This window comes from Cupressus sempervirens, chromosome 11 (assembly GCF_028749045.1).
Source record: "Cupressus sempervirens isolate cs-2001-9-10 chromosome 11, ASM2874904v1, whole genome shotgun sequence".
In the NCBI taxonomy this organism is placed as follows: Eukaryota; Viridiplantae; Streptophyta; class Pinopsida; order Cupressales; family Cupressaceae; genus Cupressus; species Cupressus sempervirens.
Window position 1 is genome coordinate 96,374,757 of NC_143128.1, and position 24,260 is coordinate 96,399,016.

Sequence of the window (24,260 nt, forward strand, 5' to 3'; positions counted from 1 at the left end):
GCCCAAGTAATGCCTAAGTTAATTAAAGTAAAAATTGCTAAAGTTGTAAAGAAATATGGAATTAGGTTTACACCTAAATACAGAGCCTTTAGCATTCTACAAAATAATAGTGAAGATGTTCTCAAGAAGTCAACACAAATATGGAAACTCATTTATAAGTTAACCACAGTCACGAAAGGAGAAGCTAAACTACTAGAGGTTGATGATGATGATGATGATAAAGAAGTTGATGACATGGCAATAGTTGAGCCTAAGTAGCAAGAAGAATAGAGTGTGCAAGATACATAATTACTGAGTGTTAGCCCTCCACATGTCATAAGTGTGACTATTGAAACAATAATTGTCAAGTATGTTTCTGATCCATAAGCTCAGAACATCAATCCTCTAACTATAGATGACTTGAAGAAAATTTTAGATTAGTCTACATTATAGGCTACACTTTGTGATAATCCAATTTTGGTTATTGTAGATGAGATATAGAAGACATTAACTAATATTACAAGGGAAAAGGTGAATCCACAAGAACCACCTTTCATGATCCCCTCAATTACTAATATACAATCTTTGGTCCTAACACCAGAAGCTACATCTACCAGGATTGATACAATTAAGAAGAAAGAAGAAGAGAAAGACACCACTACAAGATAGAAGGAAATAGGTTAGATAAATTTGTCTACACCTACAACACAAGGACAAGGTGTAAGTCAAGTCATTGTAGTAGAACATAAAATGTCTATAGAGATACAACTGACACCTAAGGTGAAGGAACACATCTACATTCAAACTTTAGTATCCTTACCAACATCTAGAACTCCTTCTACAAAAACTCTTTAGAACTCGAGCATAGATGCTATTCTACTACAGATCTCAGTGTCGATCTTGAGTTCATCAAAGGTAGAAAAAGGTAATACATTATGGACATGTAAGCCTTGAGGAAGAAATTGTAATACCAAAATATGACTATGATACAATGACATTAGAACAAATAGGAATTTTACAACATGCCTTAGAAAAGAAAAAGCATCAATAAATTCTTAGGAGAGAATATAGGCAAAAGCAAGCACTTCAAGATATTAAGGACATCTTTCTAGATGTATTCAATCTACCAACTCCAAAAGAGACCAAACCACTAATAGAAAAAATGAAAGATGTAGTGGAGAAGGTCAGTAATGAAGACCTTGATACAAATGCAAAAATTTTAGAATGGTCAGAAAAGAAGTTCTAGAACAAGGTTAATGAGAAAATATTTGGTGACATAGCACTAACTCAAGTTGCATTGGAAACTAAGGTTAAGGATGTGAAGAAGGTATTTGAGAATATATTGTCATTGTACAAAAAACTATGCAATCCTACACTCTTCAACCAAGAGACCAGAAGTCACATTTTGTGCCTAGAAAGTGAAATCTAAATTAGGTGCAAGACTACCATCAAATCTAGCTTAGAGTGAGAAGCATTTCAGGGCATTGCATTAGACACAAATTTTGTTAGGTGCATTGATAGTAGACGAGGCCAACATAAGGGCCATGATAACAAGCATTCAAGCTATCCTCACCCTCCATATGGAAATACTACAAAAGGAACTAGGCTATGCCAAGACCTTAATAAAGAAAGATCCCAATCTTTCTACATTAGAAAGTCCAGTTCACCTTATTGCTAAGCTTGGGCCATCCAATTCAAGTCATTGGATGTCACGTGTAATAATTAGGATATAGCCCTCAAAATAATATTGGATGTCCATAAATATTTTTTGGACAAACACAAAATAAGTGTATAGCCCATTGACATAAGTGTCAAAAAGGGGGAGAAAATACACAAGGGGAGAATAAGATATAGGGTAGAATAGCAAGAATGGGGGAGATAAGATAAAGGAGGAGATAAAAAAAGAAATTGAGAGAATGAAACAAGCAAAATTAGATGAAAGAGAATTAAAAAAATAGAGCATGAAGTCAAAGTGTATTAGCAGACACACATTTACTCAGAGAGAGTATAGAATTTTGGTTTTTGAATAGACATACTAACTCAGGGAGAGTTATCAAAATTTGAGGTATCTAAGTTATTTAAAAAATTAGAAATTTTGAAGTTTTCTATATAAGCCAAGTTATGGATATGATATGCTTGAGAAAACACAAATGTTAATGTATATTCAAGTGTTTTTGACACTCATGTCAAAGGGGGAGATTGTTGATCTTAGACTGGTTTTGACAAATGAGTGTCAACATACTAAAATTACTTAGTTCATGCCAAACTAGTAATACATGTCAAGCACAACATGTTAGACTGAGTTGAGCTATTGTGAGTGTCTAGAAACTCAAGTGTCGAGTAGATAGACCATGTTCAGTGATATAGGAGCTAAGTAAATAATGGATGCCAAGAAATGTAGGTGTTGAGTCATAGTATAAATACTAGTGTATACCAAGCATCAAAGACTTCAAATTCCAAGTGAAATACTTTTGACATATTTGTTTGTATTGGTACAAAAAACTATATAAACCATTTTTGAGCTAACTTAAGATTAGATTTTGATATCTTAGAGATAAGGAAGAATCTCTATTTGGATTCCCTATGCAATTACATGTAACCAATTAGAAAATGGGAAGGTTTAAGTAAAAAAATGGATGAATCTCAACCATAGATTCATACCTAACCCTAAGTCACCATGTCTTCTTAAGAAGGATGAAACTCTAAGCTTTCATAGAGAGAGTGTAAGGATTTGAAGGAGTAGAGAAAATAGTTTTGCATGCACAAACATGGTATTCAGAGTGACTTAGATGAAAGAGTGAATTGTAGAATTATTTAGAGAAGAATAGAGGATAGAGAAAAGGATAAAACATTGAAGCATTTGATTGAGAAAGGATCAAGAAGACATTGTTTAGAGGTGATCTATTATCAGGCAAGCTAGTACCAACTATAGGATCTATTCTGAGACATTTTAATGGGTGATTTTAGTTAAATCTCTTTATAGAGTAGTCCTAACAGACTATATGAAATTCTTTAATAGGGTGCTTGTTTAATTGTAAGTTAAAGTCCTCTAACATGGCACACTTGTAACAGGGTGTTGAAATCCTTTAATAAGGTGAGACCTAATAGCCTTTGTAAACCTTTAACAGGGCAAACCTTTCACAGGGTAGATCATGTTTCATGGTCAAAACATTGTAACCTTAATTGGATATATTTTATTGCTATAGTAGTTAATATTTGTGGTGTCATCCCCACCTTAGTTTTACTTTCTCACTTGGAGGGTTTCTGGGTAATCATATATGGTATTATATGTGTGAATTCTTACATGGTTATATGGTTTAGATGCATATGCTTTGCATGATTATTTTATTTTTATCATTGAATGTATAAGATGGATATATGTTGAAATTTTTATAGATTCAATTTTGAAGTCTTGATTCACCCCCCAGTTCACCTTTCCTATTATAATTCCAATAGAAGTTTTATGGTCTAGCTTGTCATTTTTCTCTAAGCTTGAAATATTGAAAGAATATCATGAAGAACTTTCAAAATAAAATACTATTGTGAAAGGTGAACTAACTCAATGTAAGCAACAACTTAATAAGCTTTATTATAGCAAAGAAAATATTGAAGATTCAATGTTAATACAGATATCTACTTACGATAAGACAAGTCCTTGTTATTTATTTAACATGTCTACAAAGAAACCTGAGATTAGATCATATCTGAAAGAAAAAGATAAATATGATGTTAAGATTGAATACAATCAATCTTCTAATAAGCCTAAAGAAGTTGGACAAGAAAAGGAAGTTGAGATATTGGATGAATCAAAGCAAGTGGAATCTCTTAAGGAAACTAGGTATGAATTTAGAGGTAAGTGTTTTTCATGTAATGAAATAGGTCATATGAATAGAGATTGTACAAATAGGTCATTTAATCATGCCGAGGAGTTTTATTGTCATAATTGTCATGGTATGGGTCATAATGAAATTGATTGTAAACCTAAATATGATATTGCTAGAAGAAATAGTAGAATGTCCATAAATACTAACCCTATAGATAGAAGAAGGTCAAATAAAAGGACATCAAGAGAAGGAAGACCTTATGAATAAAGAAGATAGATTGTGTATTGTAAGTGCAACAACTTTGGATACATAGCTGAAAATTGTCATGCACCTGATGATCAGTAGAATCCTAGAAGTAAAACACCAATATGTCAGTTATGTAACAACTTTAGACATATAGCAAAGTATTGTAGAATTGAATAAAACTTTGGAGATAGAAGGAATGATGGAAGAAACTTCAGAAATAGAAGGATTGATGGAAGAAATGTCAAAAATCATAGAAGCAACTATAAAATAAACTCTTGAACTAATAAAGACAATAAGGAAAAAAGAAATGTAGTTAGTGAAATTTGAGAAGAACTCAATGAGGCATTTGTAAAAGGATTAGACATCCCAAAAGAAAATCTAGAAGATGATGAGACAAGAAGATCAAAGTGAATTATTGAATTTGATTCAATTAAGTTGAATTAAACTTGTTCACAACACCAACATTTGAAAACTTCATTTAGAGATCAAATTATGGGTAGTGAAGTTGGAAAAAGGTGTATCAAGATAATTTTAGATGGTACCTAAGCTCACTTGTAATTTGGAGCTTATTTGAACTAGTTATGAAGGAATTAAAAGTTACTATTGTTATAGAGAAAGCCAATTCTATAACAAAAGATGAAAACTATTTTTTTGCCAAGAATTTCATAAAGTGAAGTATTGTGGAGCATTGTCATAATGAGAGAAAACTATAGTAAACCCTGGGTAGCATTTGAAGATCAAAAAAAATAAATCTTGAGCTAATATTTTTTTCCATAATGTAATTGATAGTTTTTCTTGTTTGCAAAGAATGCAATTATTGCAAGTTCAAGTTGAAGGAATAAAATGGAGAGAATACTTGATTATCACTTCATTAAAATCACATTAGTAGCATGGAACACTCAAAAGAAACTTGACAAGGTGATTTCAAAGAAAACCCTATTTTTGGAAAAAGGTATTGTATCATTCTCTATAGAATTTATTTGATTAAAGTTCATGTTTGATAGAATCATGGATATGTCAATAGTTCACAATGTCAAGAATAAGGAGAGACTAAAATTAAAGGTTTTTTCCTTGAAACCCATAGAAGGAAACCCTAACTCAACATTATCCATTACTTTGAACAATGTAGTGTATTTGGAAGATATAGGAAGTTATCTTACCAGTAAGTTTGGATCTATTAGGAATGACTATATGAACAAGGATACAGAATTAGTATTTAATCATGATATGATTATAAACCAAATTTTGAACACTTGAAGGAACTAGACCAGTTCAAATATCATTTATACTAAAAATTGGACATAGATCATATACTAAGTAGAATACATAATGGAAAACTATGGACACAAGATAGTGTAGTTGATATTTCAACCAACCTTATTAATGAGGTAACTCGTCTTTGTAAACAAGGTAGTGTACCTATAGGTGATAAAATAGTTAAGAAGAAAGTAAAGAGCTACACAAAAGCAGTGTATAATGGAAAGGCCATAATGATAAGTGAAATTAAGCAAGATGATGTAAGATTCCTGAGTAGAATCATTGCCTACTCTATATGTACAAGTTCAAAGATTGATGAATTGTTAGTCAGATTCATGTATGCAGCCTACAAGTTATGTGTTGAGAAGGAACAAGTTAACCTTAGTGAAATTCTAAGAATACAACTTATTAAAAACTTACAAAAAGTCAAAAGGACTCAAAACATTGTGTTTAGATTTTAGTCATTGATGAATCACATATTCTTTCATATACTTAAGAGATTTCCATATTTTTCAGTCACAGAGATTATGACCAGTGAGATGTGTGCAATGGAAAAAATCATAGATGTATGTAGAAGACATCTAATAAATAGAATATCAGATAGTGGAAACTTGATAATGAAAACATTTTAGAATGAAATGAGACAAAGATTTAGAATTGCACTTGCAATTGTGGATAGATTTAAAGAAGATATTTTTGTTATGGTTGATATAGATTTTACTTATATTCAAGTAGTAGAACCTTGGGAAACATTTCCTAATAACTTAGGTTATGAATTAAATGATGAAACAATAGATGGATATATTGACTTATTATTGAAATCAGAGAAAGAGCAAGTTGAATATAAATTTGGAACTTATGATGAGATTACCTAGTTAGCTCATCAAGAATACTTGGAGAAGAAATCTCACAAGAAGATTGAAACAATAAGGAAGAAAGCTTTAATAGAGGCTAGTATGATTCAGAATGAGTCATAGGTAGTCAGATAGATGATGAAACAAGGTATATTAAATGTGCAACCTTTGTCAGTGTCTACTATAGAGACATCTTTAGAGCACAACATTCCTTATGTAGTATTATTAGATGTTCAGACAAGTGAACCAAAGAGGAAATATAGAGAGATTAGTGGAAGCTGTGACCACAAACACTAAAAGGGTCAAGCAATAAGCCACTAGACTAGGAGAAAAACAAAAGACATTGTTGACAATTATTGAGTCTAGTGAAGAAGAAGAACAAGAAGGTGAATAGGTAGATAAGGTGACTACTTCTAAGTAGTTAGCAAGAAAAGCTCGGCAACCCTCAAAGCCAAAGAAAGAGGAGATAAATTCAGCTATTGCTAATGGAGGCAACTTTGTGAAAATGAATAAATTTAATGACTTGTATAATAATTTTGAAAATGATCAAATTGATATCTCTATTGTAAGATACATAATAGCCAATAATTTAAAACTTAAAGATATTGAAGGTACAATAAAATAGAAAGTCTATGACAAACTCATTGAAAAGAAGGTACTAGCTCAAGAAGAGGACATAGAACTTCAAAAGTCTATGTTAAGAACAATATGCAAGGTTGATGATAAAGAAGAAGTCAATAGATTGTTAAACAATCTAGCACCTTACTTGAGAAACAAGGTAAGACCATTTCTATTTATGGTGGGTGAGAAAGATAAGATAAAGAGTGAAACTATGGTAGCTATAAGTTAGATGATGACAGAGTCCAAGGCAACATCTTCACCAGCATCTAGAACCTCAGAAGTGTTAGTGAGTGGTGAGACAATATAGATAGATTAGACCAATGTTACATTTAACATTGATGATACTAACCCATTTGAGAGTTTCAAATAGAATGAACCTCATACCAAGGATATTAAATAATAATTGAGACAAACTGAAGAGGAGAAAAGGCTATTAGAAGAAGAGAAGAAGAAAATAGAAGAGGCTAAGAAGAAATTGCTTCAAGATGAGATGAAAAGAAAAGTAGAGGAATAAAAGAAATATTAGATGAAGAAGAAATGAAAAAGAAAACAAAGGAAGATAAGAAGAAGAGATTAGAAGAGGAAGAAAAGAGAGAAAAAGAAAGAAAGGAAAGAGAAGAGAAAGAGGAAGAAGAAAGAAGAGTCAAAGAGGTAGCTAAAAAGAAACAAAGGGAATATGACACTAAACATTCTAGTTCATCTACTGTGCTTTCACTTACTAGCCTAACAAATAATGATGATGATCAAATTGGCTTGATCTCATCTTTGTCAAAGCTTATTCAGAAGAACAAGACAATGAAGAGCTTGTAGAGAACCTTGATGGAGGTTACTAACAGATTATGTAGTACTCTAGTAGTGCAACATATAGAGGTAGGTCTTGAATAGAGGGTAGAACCAATGCTAAAATCTTTTGATGAGGAATTCAAAAATTTGTTGAATGTTTCATAAATGAAGGCACGGATCTCACATGATGTTAACTTGTTTAGCACCATTTATTATAATATTAAGAATGATTTCATAAGTCCTTATACTTGTATCAAGGAATTGTGGAAGTGTTAATAGGATGGCAAGATATTGTACATCAAGTATACACTATCTCACAAGTTGACTAAGGATATTAATAGTTAGATTGGAGGAAAGATGAGTCAGCTTGAGGCTCTATCTAGCTAGTTACAACATCCTGCTAATAAAATTGATGATTTTTAAGGACAAGTGGCTAGTATTCATAATGATATTAGGAAACCAGAACTTTAAAAGGAACAAATTTTGAAGATAGTATCAAATTTTAGAGAATATATTGCTCTAAAAATATCTATTATTGAGAAACAATTGGAGGGATTTGTCAAGGCCAAGGACACTTATTCTAACTTTTTACACTCCAATATTAACGCAGTTGAGATTGCATCATATGATCTATGTGCAATTCTCACCTCTACCAAATTAGCCAAGGATATGTGGAAGAAAGACATGAGCAATCTTAAGGAAAGTTTTGATGATTGCATGAAGATACTATCAGTTTAAGGAAAATGTTTATAAAGATTTTGACAGTAGATGGACAGATTTTGGATAGTTTTTGACATTTTAACTTTTTTCATTGATGTCAAAGGGGGAGAAGTACATAAGAAAATTGTAAATAAGGTAAAGAGAAGATAATATTATAAATTATGAAATCATATTGTAAGGGGTAGCATATGTAAGATGGAAAAGTTGTAATAGATGTAATATTAATGTGCTATTTATTTTAAGTTTTTGATACTTAGCCAATTTTCCCTATTTTGTTGCCATCAATGACAAGGGGGAGATTTTTGACAATTGGCTAATGAAGATATATAATTGTTTTCATTTATGGCAACACATGATGTACATGCTTACATGAAACCTTGGAAATAAAGATGATTAGCTTTTGGTACTCAAAAATTGTCTACATATGAATTTGGTATACAACAATGTATTATTTTGTATGTAACTTGTTACTAATGTCATATGATGACTAGAAAAGTTAAATGGAGATAGTATACATGTTGATGATGATGTGTAAAACCTTGGAAGTGAATATAGACTGTACAAAAAAGAGATATTTGTGTTTTAGCAATGTAACAAGACAACAAAATTAAAGTAAAGGAATCATTTTGTTTACAAAATAATTACTTGACCAATTAGGGCCGACATCCTAGATGTTTACTCTAAGTTGGAAACATGTATTATGGTATTAGCCAACATAGCAGCAATTTTTGTAAAGACATGGTATTTATACAAAGGAAATCTTGTGATGAAAGGTGTGGAAGTTGTGTTGAGCAATTATATGCCAACTTTTATGAAAATGATCATATGCAAAGTTTTGTAAAGCTATTTTTGTGATCCAAGATTGAACTCAAGATCAAGGATCGATCAAGAAAGAAGTTACAATATTTATATTCTAGAAGGCTGATTACTTGTTTGGGCAGTGAGCTCTTCTTGTAATTGGAAGTGCACGTTTGGGTAGTGGGCTCATCTTGCGTCTATAGTACCACAACTCCTAACAAGGTTAGAACAACTCTTAATAGGGTTGGAATCTCCTACAGGGACTCAAAGTCTCCTAATAGGGACTCTCTTTACTAAATTAATTAGTGTGAATATTTAGAAGGAACTTGGGCATCATTTGACTATTATAGGCTCTTACAATAAGAAAAGAGAAAAGGCACTAAATGTCCTTGGAGCAAATGAATACCTTTTTGGCAATGATGCTACCCAAAATCATTTTATTTATTTTTAACAAAAGAAGCATACCTACAATTCTCTTTGAATGGTGTAATTGAGGATCAAAGATTATTGCCCTTATTTGCTAATGTGTTGCCTGTACAAGTTTTAAATTTTTTATTGATGGTAATTTTTATTAAGACTATTATGCTAAATCACAAAGATCATGCAAATTTATAATGACATAATTAGTAGTAGTTTTAGTCTTTTTTCATGCATATATTAAGGTGAAGTTTTATGTTGTAGCTTTTAGTTTTGTAGTGGAATAAGTAGTTAAGAGTCCAAGAATAAACACATGATTTCACATACATATCAAACTATTTTTATGTATAATAAACCATGTACAACATGTGTAGGAGTTGTTTGATACAATTGTCTAATTGTGTGTTTTCTTTGATGTTACACAAATGTCATATCAGTTGTCTTCCAGTGCTTACTTAGCTTACTTGGTGAGAAAGATAGTTTTCCTTGTCTACCAAACATTCCTAAAGATTACTCTATGGAAATAGTGTTAACCAAGTTCTCATGGGTAGTGAAGGAAATTAGACAGAGTCACTATTCACTAAATTCACTTGGTTGCCAAAGGATTTTGCAAGTTTGCAATGTTAACCAAGCTTTTATTGGTTAACATAGGTTATCGTCTCTGAACCAATTTTTACCAAGCAGGGTCAACCAATAAAGGAGATTTTTCTTTTGACATAAGAAGTTTAATAATTTTAAGTATTTTTTCTAGCTGACTATGGTAATGATTATTTGTTATTGTAATTTTTAATTGAGCCAACTTAACAATCTAGATGGTATAAATGAAAGGTCAAGTGTGTACAAATGTGCTAATTGAATTAAGAAAGAAAGAGTAAGAGTGAACTTGAAGGATAAGTAGATATCTTTGTGGAGTAGAAAAGTGTTATATCATCAAGAAGGATCAAGTATGAAGTAGAATAGAGATCTATAATTAGCAATTCATTTGCATCATAGTCAGGTTATTTCATTGTTACTTTCTTACCATTGTAACAGTGATCCAAATCTCTTAATAGAGTTGGTTTAATAGTCAGTTATAAATCCTCTAACAAGGTGACAATTCTATTGAATTGTTTTAAGACCTCTTGCAAGGCCACTCCTTATAGGGTGATTAAATCCTCTAACAAGGTCACACCTAATAGTGTGTTTAATAACTTTTAACCATGTTGCCTCCTAATAGGGCTCACTTCAAAAGAGTGAAAATAGTAACTAGTTACATTGGTGGTTTTTCCCATATTGGGTTTCCACATTAAATCCTAGTGTCTCACGTGTTCATTTTATTTCTCTTATGTTTACATATTAATCACTATTAATGTTTTAAGAATAGTTAAAAGTAAATCACACTCTATATTTTCTAAGTTACAACATTTTATGTGTGTTTATCGAATAACAACAACAATTAGTTTTATCTAACATCTAAGGGATCTGGGATATATTTTAGTGGTAACTGATTCACCCCTCCCCTCTTAGTTACTCCTATATTTCCAATAATTGGTATTAAATCTTTTGGTGCTTGTAGGAAAGGTTTCAAGGACCTAAGCTAAAGGTCAAGATGTCTTACAAGAGAGAAATTCCAAAACATAATAGAGACAACTTTTCAGCATGGTAGGGACTCTTGAGACTTCATCTAGTTTCCATTAGTGCTTCAGGCTTGAAATACTTTGATGAAGAATACACAACTCTCATTGGTACACTATCTATTGGAGACATTGCTGAGAAAAAGAACCATAACACCATGATTATTGATATTGCATCTACTCTTAGCTATGATGAATTTGATGATATTAAGGACTAAAAAACTACATTTGGTATGTGGAAAAAGCTAAAGGAAATCTATGGTGGTGATGACAATGTGAGGAGAGCCAAAGGAAAAAAGCCTTAGAGGATAGTTTGATCAGATGAGAATGAGAGAAGATGAAAATATTGCCAAATATGTAGAAAGAATCAAAGCTAGTGTTAGTGAAATTAGAGCTTATGGAGGAGAAATCAAGGAAGAAACTATTGTAAGTAAAGTTCTTAGAACATTTCTTCCTATCTATGCAATCAAAGTATCTACTATTCAAGAAAAGAGGTGTGAGACAAATCACAAGGCAACTTTGGATACCTTACTAGGAAGATTGATAGCTTTTGAGCTAGAGAACTATGAAAATTATGTTTCAGCTTCAAAAATATTGAATCTACATTTGAGGCAAAACTTTCACTTAAGGAGAAAGACAAGAAAATAAAGAACATTTAGTCAGAAAGTGAAGAAGAATTAGAAGAAAGTTTTGATAGTGATCTTGAAGTTGTTGAAGCTTTACTTGCAAGGAAATATTCTAGAGGTAGAGGAAAATACAAAGGTAAAGTTCCCCTAATCTATTTTTCATGTGAATAAATTGGTCATATTGTTACCAGGTGCCCAAACAAAGAAAGAAAGGATGAGAAGAAAAGTCACAAGTGCAATGACAAGAAGGATTTCAAAAATAAAAAATCATTCAAGGAAAAAGGTAAGAAGACTTGTTTTATGGCTAAATATTTTGATAATAGTGAAGATGAGATAGTATACATTACTGTGAAGATGAATTTGATGAAGAAGAAGATAAGATGACACTTATCTCTCATGTTAGTAAAAATGGCATATGGATCATAGATAGTGGATGTTCACATCATATGATTGGAGACAAAACAAATTTTGAACACTTTGAAGACTATGATGGTGGTAGTTTAAGGTTTTGAAATAATGAACCCTATTCCATAAAAGGGAAAGGCCAAATCTCATTAACCAAAGAACTTGTATGTGACAATGCCTATTGGGTTGAAGGACTAAAACATAATCTATTGAGTGTGGCACTGCTAATCAACATTAGATTCAAGGTAAAATTCATGCATGACAAGGCAAGACTATTGTATGACAAAGGAAATCTAATTGGATCAAGAAAAAAAACAAGAGGTAACCTATTTTATCTTGATCTTGGTGATTGTTCATGTTTTATTGCTCAAATGGAAGAAAGTTGGTTATGGCACAAAATATTATGTCATGTAAACTTTGATAATATTGTCAAGATAAGAAATTTTTTAAAAGTAAGAGGTATTCCTAGTTTGAAGAAACTAGATGTTGGTTTATGCAAGAATTATCAGATTTGCAAAATAAGAAAGACTAGTTTCAAGAGCAAAAACTAGTAGTCTAGAGATGTCTTAGAAATTGTTCATACTAACCTATGTGGACCCATTGGAATAGAAAGCTATAGTGGAGAAAAATTATTTATTATTTTTGTTGATGACTATTCAAGAATGATGACTATTATGTATCTTAGAGAAAAGTTAGAAGCATTTGAGAAATTCAAATGGTATCTAGAAACAATAGAAAAAGGAAACAATGAACAGATTGAAATGCTTAAGATTTGATAGAGGTGATGAATTCATCTCCAATGAATTCAATAAATTTTGAATTGAAAGAGGAATTGAAAGATAGGTATCAGCCCCTAGTACTCTTGAGTAGAATGGAATAGTTGAAAGAAGAAACAAATCTATCATGGATTGTGCAAGAACTCTAACGATTGAAAAGAACGTTGCTATCAAATACTAGAAGGAAGCTATAAGCACTATAGTTCATACTTTCAATTGAGTATAATTGAAGAAGGACTCATATAAAACTCCCTATGAATTATGGTATGGCTATAAACCCAATGTAAGCTACTTGAAAGCATTTGGAAGTAAATGTTATATCTTGAAAAAATTTAGAAAGGCAAGTTTGATGTGAAAGGTGATGAAGGTATATTCTTAGGATATTCTTGTAGAAGCAAGGTATATAGATGTTTGAATTTTTTTACTCATAAAATCATAGAAAGCACACATGTGAGAATTGATGAGTTTGCAGAAAGGATTAAAGAAGAAAGGAAAAAGGAACCAGAAGATTATAGGAGATTTGTTTACATTGAACTTGATACATTGCTAGACACTTCTATCAACAAGGAGACTTCAACTCTCAAGCCTTCCTTAGTTACTAAGTTGCAAGAACTTCAAACTGAGTAACAACGACCTGAGTCACATTCTAAAGCTATCGAGCCAATGCCTATTAAGTTTGAGCAACTAGAGCCAGAAGTTGAAATTCAAAATGAATATACTGGAATTCATTCAAAAGGAAAAGAACTTGTATTGGCTAAGTTTGTTAGAAAACATCATGCACCTAATTAGATTATTGAAGATAAATTAGAAGGTACTATGACAAGAAGTAAGCTAAAAGATACATATTTAGTTGCTGATTTTGAACCTAGAAATGCTAAAGATGCATTGGAAAATGAAAGTTGGATTGAGGCTATGAATGAAGAAATAGAGAAAATAGAGAAAAATAAAACTTGGACCCTTGTTCCTAGGCCTAAAGATAAATATGTAATTGGCACAAAATGGGTGTTCAGAAATAAGCCAAATGAAGATGGACAAGTATCAAGAAAGAAAACAAGATTTGTGTGTAAAAGATATTCTCAAGAAGAAGAAATTGATTATGGTGAGACTTTTTCTCTTGTTGCAAGATTAGAAGGTGTTAGGACTCTACTTGAGTATGCTACTCATAGAGGATTTAAAGTATATTAGATGGATGTTAAATCTACACTTCTCAATGGTATTCATGATGAAGAAGTCTACATTGAGCAACCAGAAGGTTTTGTTGATCCAAACAAAAGGGACATGGTCTACAAATTACACAAAGCATTATATGGTCTGAAACGAGGTCCTAGAGCATGGTATGAAAGGTTGCACAACTACCTTATACAAATTGATTTTTAGAGAACTAATGATAATAGTAGTTTGTACATCAAGGAAGGACTAGATAAAAAGATTGAATTGGAAGAAATATTTGTGGATGACACTCTTTAAAGGGAAAGATGATCTATGCAAAGAATTTTTAGAAAAAAAGAAAAAAGAGTTTGAAATGTCCATGTTTGGTGAGATAAAATTCTTTGTTGAACTTTAGATATAGAAAACCAAGAATGGTATCTACATTACTTAGTCTAAGTATATCAAAGAGATACTCATGAAATTTAGAATGGAAGATTCAAATCTAGTTGGAACCCCCATGTGTACTAGACTAAAGCTTACCAAAGATGATGATTAAAAAGAGGTAGATTAGACCTTATATAGATCAATGATTGGAAAATTATAGTATGTAGTTCATACAAGGTTGGATATTGCTTTGGCAGTTGGGATAGTGGCAAGATTTCCAACTAAACCTAGAGAAAATCATATGATGGCAATCAAAAGGATTTTGAGATATTTGAAAGGTGCTAAAGACTATGGCTTGTGGTACAAACTTGGAGAAAAATTAGATCTAAAGGTATTCATTGATGTTGATTGAGCAGGAAATCTTGATGACATAAAGAGTACAAGTGTTGGAGCATTCTTTTTTGGTAAAAGGTTGGTATCTTGGACAAGAAAAAAGCAAAACTGCTCATCCTAATCTACAATAGAAGCATAATATGTTGTAGCAATAGTGAATTATTCTAATATTTTTTGGTTAAAAAATTGTTGGAAGGCATGAAATTTGAGATCAAAGAACCAATTATCATGTATTGTGATAATACTAGAGCAATTAACTTATTAAAGAACCTAGTGATGCATTCCAAAACTAAGCACATTTCCATAAAAATATCATTTTGTCAGAGAATTGGTCCAAGATAAAGAAATTAGATTGGAATATGTTCATACAAAATAATATATTGTAGATATATTCACCAAGCCATTACCTAAGGATGCATTCTTATATCTACAAGGTAAGTTATGGGTCATTCCCCTATCTGAAGCTCACTAGATAAAGTTTTAGTGATGCACCAATAGGAACCAAGTAGAAAATCAATTAGCTGATGTAGCATAAGAAAATATTTCTTATGAATTAGTACTCAAGGTACATTGATACTAATTTGGCATGTGTTGTCTTTGGCATGTGTTGTCAAAGAGGGAGAAGTTTACTGTTATATCTATCTGAAATTTGTTTTGAGAGAGAAATATAGTATCAAAGAAGTTATGTAATTCCTTCACATAGAGAGATTACTACATCAAAGAAAAGAAGTTTTTGTAAAAATCTAAGAGGGAGAAAACATTCTATTAGAGAAAGTCTCATTTTTCAAATTTCATTATGTTATGACATGTTGTGTTGCCATCAATGCCAAAGATGGTGATTTTTGGATACAATTGTCTAATTGTTTGTTGTCTTTGATGTTAGCTAAATGTCATACTAGTTGTCAGTCAATGCTTACCAAGCTTACTTGGTCAACAAGATAGTTTTCCTTGTCTACTAAGCATTCTTGAAGATTACTCTATAGAAATAGTGTTAATCAAGTTCTCATGGTTAGTGAAGGAAATTGGATAGAGTCAATATTCACCAAGTTCACTCAGTTGCGAAAGGATTTTGCAAGTTTTTAGTGTTAACCAAGCTTTTGTTGGTTAACACAAGTTATTGTCTCTGAACTAGTGTTTACCAAGTAGAGTCAACCAATGAAGAATTTTTTTTGTTTTAAAATAAGAAGGTTAATTAATATAAGTATTTTTTCTAGCTGACTATGGTAATGATTATTGGTGAAAGAAGAGTAAGAGGAAACTTGAAGGATATGTAGGTATCCTTGTGAAGTAGAAAAGTGTAATATGATCAAGAAGGGTAAAGTATGAAGTAGAATAGAGATCTATAATCAGCAATTTAGTTGCATCACAATCAGGTCATTTCATTGTTACATTCTTACTATTGTAATAGTGATCCAAAATCTCTTAATAGAGTTGGTTTAATAGCCTGTCGTAAATCCTCTAAAAAGGTGATAGTTCCATTAAATTTTTTTAAGTCCTCTTGCAAGGCCACTCCTTACAGGGTGATTAAATCCTCTAACAAGGTACAACCTAATAGTGTGTTTTGTAACCTCTAACAAGGTTGGTTCCTAATAGGGCTCACTTTAGAAGAGTGAAAATAGTAACTAGTTACATTGGTGGTTTTTCCCATATTGGGTTTTCATGTTAAATCCTAGTGTCTCATGTGTTCGCATGATTTCTCTTTTGTTTGTAAATTAATCATTGTTAATGTTTTAAGAACAGTTAAAAGTAAATCACACTCTACATTTACTGAGTTACATCATTTTCTATGTGTTTACCAAATAATAGCAACAATGAGTTTTATCTAACATCTAAGGGATCTGGGATATATTTCAGTGGTAACTGATCCACCCCTCCTCTCTCAATTACTCCTATATTTCAAATAGGAGTTGCTAAGACTTTCTTGTTTCATTTAATTAATTTATGAATTTGATTTGCAATCTATGGTAGTAGGGAAAAAAAATGAAACTATGATTTGTATTTAGATTTTGTGTGGAGTTGATGAAGAGAGAAATATTTCACTTAATTAGAGATCACTGCATAAATTTTTTGATTTATTTTCTTTAAAATAGAGCATTTTATATTACAAAAAGAGCATCAGCATTTCCATTTTGTGCACATAATATTGGAGTGGTGAATTGTTTTATTTTTACTTCTCCCTTTTCTTTTAACAATTTCTTTGTGCTACTCTTTACTTTCTACAATTTTAATTCAATATTTTGTGTTCTTTTTTATCACAATTTCCAACTTCACACTACAACTTTGGCAATTCTTTTTTGAATTGGTCATAGAAGTTAATTTTTTTATAGTGAAATATCTTTTTAACTTTTTGTTTTTCTTTCTTTTATATTCTTTCAATCAGTATCTTCTCTATGTTTCTAAAATACTTAAGAGTTGTAGCATTTATTCTCATTGCTGGAAGAATAAATTTAGTGAAGAGTTGAATGTAAGGCATTGAAGAAGCAAGTTCTGCTTCTATGTAAATATCATAATCATGAGCCTCATTCGCTTGTAGAATCCTCAACCACAATGGCACTACCTCTAAACTACACAAAGGATGTTGAAGTGGTTCTGAAACTTGAAACACTCTTATAAGCAATGGAAAAGAAAATGGAAATGCGATACATGATAAATTGCACAACTTTTAGTCCTCCCAATATTTGGTCTATAAATTCTCAAAGACACTTGCAAGTGATTCCAATGTTATAGTGCCTATTGCAACACTTTCCTATATTCTATCCAATGATCCCATAACATCCTCTATGTTGTCTAGTTGTTGTTTTTGTTATGTTGTCTCTTTCTAAAGCCAGTCCTTCTCCTCATATATTTCCAAAAAATCTCTCATTTGATTACGGTGCATCTCAACTAGCTGCCCAACTGATATAATCACCCATCTATCTACATATTGTGCAAACTCTTGTTGTTTTATAGAATCTAGATAGATACTAATAGTTCCAAATCCATAAACCTAAAGACCATCATGTTTGCATCCCATTTTCTAGAAAAATTGGATGTCATATTCTTGTGCATATGTTTCTATCACTTGCTCACTAGCTTTCATTTCAAAATTCAAGTTTTCAAGATTGGTCAATATCCTACATAAAAATAATGTAGACTAGGATAAATGGGTAGAGTTCACAAGAAAATTTACAAAATCATATCATAGTAGATATCTTTTAGAATGAAACAAACTATTAGTGGCCAATTAAATTGATCTCTTTGTTGATTATCTAGTTTGATTATAAATTCCTTTAGATTTGTCATCAAATTAGGTACAATAAAATGAATAATTAGTTGTTCCTAGCTAGTACGATCAAATATAATTTTCCATTGTGATAAAATTACATATGTAGATGTATGTATATATGTATATATGTATGTATGCATATATGTATGTATATATATGTATGCACGTATACACAAATATATACATATGTATATTATATATACTTACACATATGTGTGTGTCTATGTATGTATGTATGTATACAAAGAGATCTTGTGGATTGTGGATTATGGATTATAAAAAAATACACAAAATTAATAATTCTCCATTTGTTTTGATTGGTTATGGAGAGCTACATGGAAAAGAGGGTAGAGATATCCTAACAAGAGTGGAGAGATATGAATAGTGGTAGAGATCAGTGGAGATCTAGGATTTTGTTACCATTCACTTTTGGTCATTGCATTTCATTGTCATGTTCTTTTGATATTTATATATCTGCATCTCATTTTCATTCCCTTTTGATCTCTATATATTTATGTATGTCTATACATATACACATACATACATATGTATATTTATGTGTGTATACAAACATATACACACACATATGTGTGTGTGTTTCTATGTATGTATGTATATATATACAGAGTGATATTTTTAAGGTGCTTATTGATCTAGCTACATAATATTCTAGAATCCAAATTATTAAACAATAAAACTCACTCAACATGTAGCATGGATACAGATGCAATGGAGACACCTATTAGTAAGTAGATTCCTCTTTTTCTCTATCATTTTTCATGTATTTATTTCACTTGAACTATTATTTCTTGGGGTAAATTTTATAATATTGGATTCATTTTATGTAGGAGGTGATGAGGGCATTCCTGGATGTACCCATGTTAGATGTACAAGAACACTAAAGAATTGTGATGGATTTTTAGTGAGAAATGAAGATGGACTTACCTTGAGTGTAGCCCAAATTCTAGGTACTTTAAAGATTGACCCTTTCTAAAATATTTTAGATGTTTAATGGAGATTTTTGATGTTAGGGTTTGGGAAGAGGGGGGAATGAGCTTCCACCTTCATGTGGTTGGCCTTGATTAGTAGATAATATTAAACTATTCTTGAAAACAAGTGAACCTCAACATTAACCTATGATTGTATGACAATTAACTATGTGAATCTCTTGGTTTTAGGCAATGTAGAAGGAGGCCATAGTTCAATATGTAATGTCAATTCATTTGCATATGACATCAAGTGGAGTTGAAAAAATGCAATGGGTTTTCATTTTTGTTAGAGGTCTTTAATTAGGTATTTTAAGTTATCATGAATATTGTAAGTTTGACTCTTATAGGAAAGTATAATATCTTTAGCATGCAAGCAAATCAAGACTTTCTATGTGCTTGCTTTCTTGTCCATAGCAGCTAGAGTTCTAACATTCATGATGGTCTATAATTTTTTTAAAATAATAGATCTATTAAATAAATGTAAATGTCGTGTAGTATTCAACTCCTCCTATTGTCCATGCATATAGAATGTAGCTACACATGCATTCTCAATTTAGAATCTAATAAGTAGGATGAGTACCTATAACTTGATAGATGATTCCTGTATGGGGGAGATGGTATTATTGGTAGAACTATGTAGGTTGGACCCTCTATGGCCTTTTGTCTTTGTAATATGGAGATGTGGAGACACATTTAAGGATGACCTAAAAAATAAATGGTTAAGTGTATAAAGTTTCTAGAGCTTATGTCAATTATTTTAATCTAAAACCTATGTCATCTTTTTTTAATTATGGCAGTTTTCTAACATTAGATTTTTTTGCTCTAGTGCTTGCTAATTGTGATAAATGGATTGTGATTACTCACTAGAATGGAAACAAGTTTACTAGGATTGTGTCAAAATATGAAGTGAGTTATGTATTTTTTGGTACTTTTCTAATTTATATAGATGATGGTCATCAACTTTTTGAAATTGTGGATGAGTTAGCTTTTTTTTTAAATTAATAGAATTAGGCATGTGAATTTTATTATCACATTCTCATTATAATGTTTTATGCTGAGAAAAATGATTATTCACAAAGATTAATGATTTTGCATATTTATTTTTTAGGGTTTCAAATATACAAATCATTTATCCCAACATCTTGATTTTGCAATCTAGTTTCTTCAAATTTCACTTAATAATTTTAGCTTTTTCCTTAAGAATGATCATCCATGGACTATCCATTGCAGATAATGAAACTACTCCTTTTTATGTTTTCAGCCTCCTAATGAATTTACTTATTTTATCCAAGCCATAACCTTATCAATGAACTCTTAAAACATGCTAAAAATTAATTATATTTTCTATTATGGACATAGAAATCTCTATAATTTTATGCAAGCCATAACCAAATCATTCTTGAGCAGTTCTAACTTAAATTTGATCCTTGAGAAACTTTTATCCTCAATTAGTTTATTTCTTTTTAATTTTGAACTAATTACATTTTTTTATATTGACCATAAGGCACAGTTACAAACTTTTTGTTTCAATAACAAATAGTGTTACTTATATTTTTGTTGTAAAGATCTAAATTCAATCAATTTTATAGGTCTAGGAATAGCACTCCTTGGTTTAAATGCTAATCAAAACAAAGCTATCAAAACAACATGGCTAATGATGACACTTAGTTTGAGTTCATTCAGCCATGTTGGTTTTCTTCTAAATATGCACATAGGTCTCATCTTGATTGATATACCAATGTCTTCATTTTCAAACATATTACAATTGGTCTTTATAGCTTACTAAATTATATTATTCTATCATTGATTCAGAGTTCCTTCATTTCAATTCAGTGTGTGTCAATAGCTTAAAGAAACTTGAATAATGATATCATGATTTTCTCTACTTAGAAAAATCACTTTCTGAATATTTGGATTCTTCTTTATTTGTTGTATAATTAGGATATAGCACCACAATGTGTAGGAGTTCTTTATGGTATGATGGTTGATTTCTTTTTTTATCCTCAAGTTTCAAGGCAATGGATTGATTTCTTATTAATTGGATTCATTCATGAAAACAATCTTATTCTTCATATCTATACTAGGCAGGTATCACAAATTCAATTGGGACATTTGTAACCATTGTGAGCACAATTGGAACATGATTATTTATTCAGTGATTAGGTTCATTCTAGAATTTCTTGACACTTGCTGTCATTTTGTAGTTTATTTCAACCATCTTTTGGAATATGTATGCCACTAGGGAAAAGTTATTTGACTGATTTGAGAAGGATATAGATTTTCATTGACAACCAGATATTTTTAGTTTGCTTCCATCTACACTAAATACCAATATAGTAATAGGCTAGCAAGAAGACATGCCCACATCTATCCAAATTAACTTCTTTTTGGGTATCCTAAAATAATGGGTTAACATCAAAAGACCCAAGCTTCATCATATGATTTCACTATGAAGCATTCTAATAAGTGTATATTCACATATTTGTAGGCCCTAAGAGTAATTATATTTGATCTTGTTGGTGCAAATACATAGTTTACTATTTACACTTACTTAAGTTTACTTAGGTTAATGCATTATTTTATTATTTTTATTTGTGAGACACTTAGGAGTTTGCACACCTTTTTGAGTTTTCATGTAGACAACACAACTCTATTTTAGCACATGGTGTCTACAACACTGATTTGCATGTCACACCCTTGTAGGCTTATCCTCACATCACTGCACTTACTTCCGTGCTTAATGGAGGATAACCCATATCTGGTGGACATGTGCTTAGTTGTATGACTTATCATGATGTTGATTATGAGGCATTCTAGATGTATCTCAGAGGCCTTTATATTTAGGCGGTCCTAGTGTACTCTAATGAACTAGTTATTGAATACATTATTATTTTGATCATACTTTCTCTCTCTCTTTGGTCTACTGTGTGCTTGTGTTTGAGTTCTTAGTTCTTGGGTCAATTTTTCCCTTAGGAAAATTCTTACATGGTATCAGAGCAACTTGGATATTTTCTTATCACAAGCCGTTCGAGACCTCTTGCTTGCTTCATCACCTCAGCATGAATCCAGAGTGCTGCAAAAATTGGGAGTGTCCAGCACTAGATTTTACCTTTCCATTGCATCTAGAATGCTGAACTAGTGAAAATCAACTATAAAATCAGCTATCTTGGCCCAAAGTCAATCGTGAGGCAAACCTTTTTTGCAAATTAGAACCTGAGGCCCTGATTTGCGGTATGGGTATGGTCATTTTTCACAAATTCAATTAATTAATTTTCGGATCTGTCATTTATTTCTTTGAATTTTTGTCAAATTTTTAGAAATTATTTTTTCCCTTTCGGGCCCGATAGAGAAATTTTTTTAGCAGACCCGGGCAGTGACACCCCAAATCTATCATTTGGTGTATTTGGTGGAATTTTTTGGATTTATTCATTGCAAGTTTATTATTATCTGTGACCCATTTATCAAATTTGGGATATATAATCTATGACATAACCCTGCAAAATCCAACGAATACCCACCTAACATCGGCATATCAATTTTTGGGCATCCACAACCCACCAGCGGACCACATTTCATTTGTGGTATTGGAGGCTTGCATCTTTTATTTAGTGCTTAAAGCGCTTTCCCACTGCATGTGGGACTAATTCCCAAGTGCACTTAAAAACCTAAGATCCGACATGCTCAAATCTTTCAATGACACAATTTAGTCCTCCTACCCATGACTGATCTCTGGCCACTACGATTGATCTCTAGCAATTGACGAACATCTTTTCAGGGCACCTGACTTTCAGCATCTGTGTTCGTGTCTCCTGCTCACTGCAGACATTCCCAGCGAGGGTTTGTTATTCATGACAAGCATTTTTTTTAAACCTTTGTAGCCTGCTCCTATTTTTAGTGGATAGTAGATATTTCTCGAAAATGGTATCATGTTCCTATGCAGTGATAGGTGGACACACATCTGCTATGACAGACCCTCCATGTGATCAAATTTGGACTGCTATAGATAAATGAGAGTCTACCACGCAACAAATTTTCACTTGCCCACTTTGACACTTTGACACATTAAACACCTTGCCACATCAGCAACAACAACAAGATTGTGATGTCACCTATGGAACTCGTTCTATTTTGCCACATCATCATCTATATGTTTTATACAGTACGGATAGCTGACTCACCTACCACATCAACATTGGGTGCCATTTTTTGCAGACACCATCAATTCCTAAGGTTAAATTTGACACCCATCTGAACATCAAAACCTAGGCATTTTATAACTACATTGATGGCCATTTGATCATAAAATTTAGATTCGCAGTTTCTCTTCCAAACCCCTCTCTAGATTGCTTTTCAGTTTGGTAGCCTGACTTTGCGAGCCCATAACTTGAACATCCAGACTCTGATTCAGGTGTAATTTTTTTGAAATTAGGTAGAATTTCTTCAATTTTTTAGTGGTGGTGTTGTTTTCTAGTTTTAACTCATGGATTTTGTAGAAATTGCATTTTTTGGCAATTGTACCTGCATAATCTTGCATTTTGCAACTTTAGAAGCTCCGTACGGGCACATCTAGTCACCTTTTCAGGTTCTATTTTTTTTGAAAGTGCGTATTTTTTTGTCTACTTTCCAAATTCAAAGTCAGATTCTAAGGTTGTGTGGACCAATTTCTCACTTTTAGAATTAGGCCTTCTTTGGCATTGTAAAGCTTTTATTCTTTTCAGAATTGATGTAAAACTAAGCTACAGTGCTTAAGTGACAAATTTCAGCCTCATAAGGCAATTGTAAAAGAAAAATTAGAAAGTCCACTTTGTTCATTTTTACAAGTGGCCCATTGTAAATGCACTACTTATAAAGTGCCAACAACATCTCTTTTGGGGGGGTCTTTTGATTGACTAAAAAGGGGGGGTGTGTATTGTGTTTCTTGTGTCTCTATTTTGTGCTTTTTCATTTCTACATCATCTTGTCCTCATCTAACTTCACGCAACTATTCTACATGGAAAGATATTGCATGGAGTAGATTAATGGAAATAGGATATAGTCTATATGTTGATGGTATAATTACCAAAGCTATTGATGCTAAAGAACTCATTGAATGGAAAGGACAAGACCGACAGGATTTAGGTGTAATTAGGAGTTGTGTACATGGGGATATTCTCTTTCACAT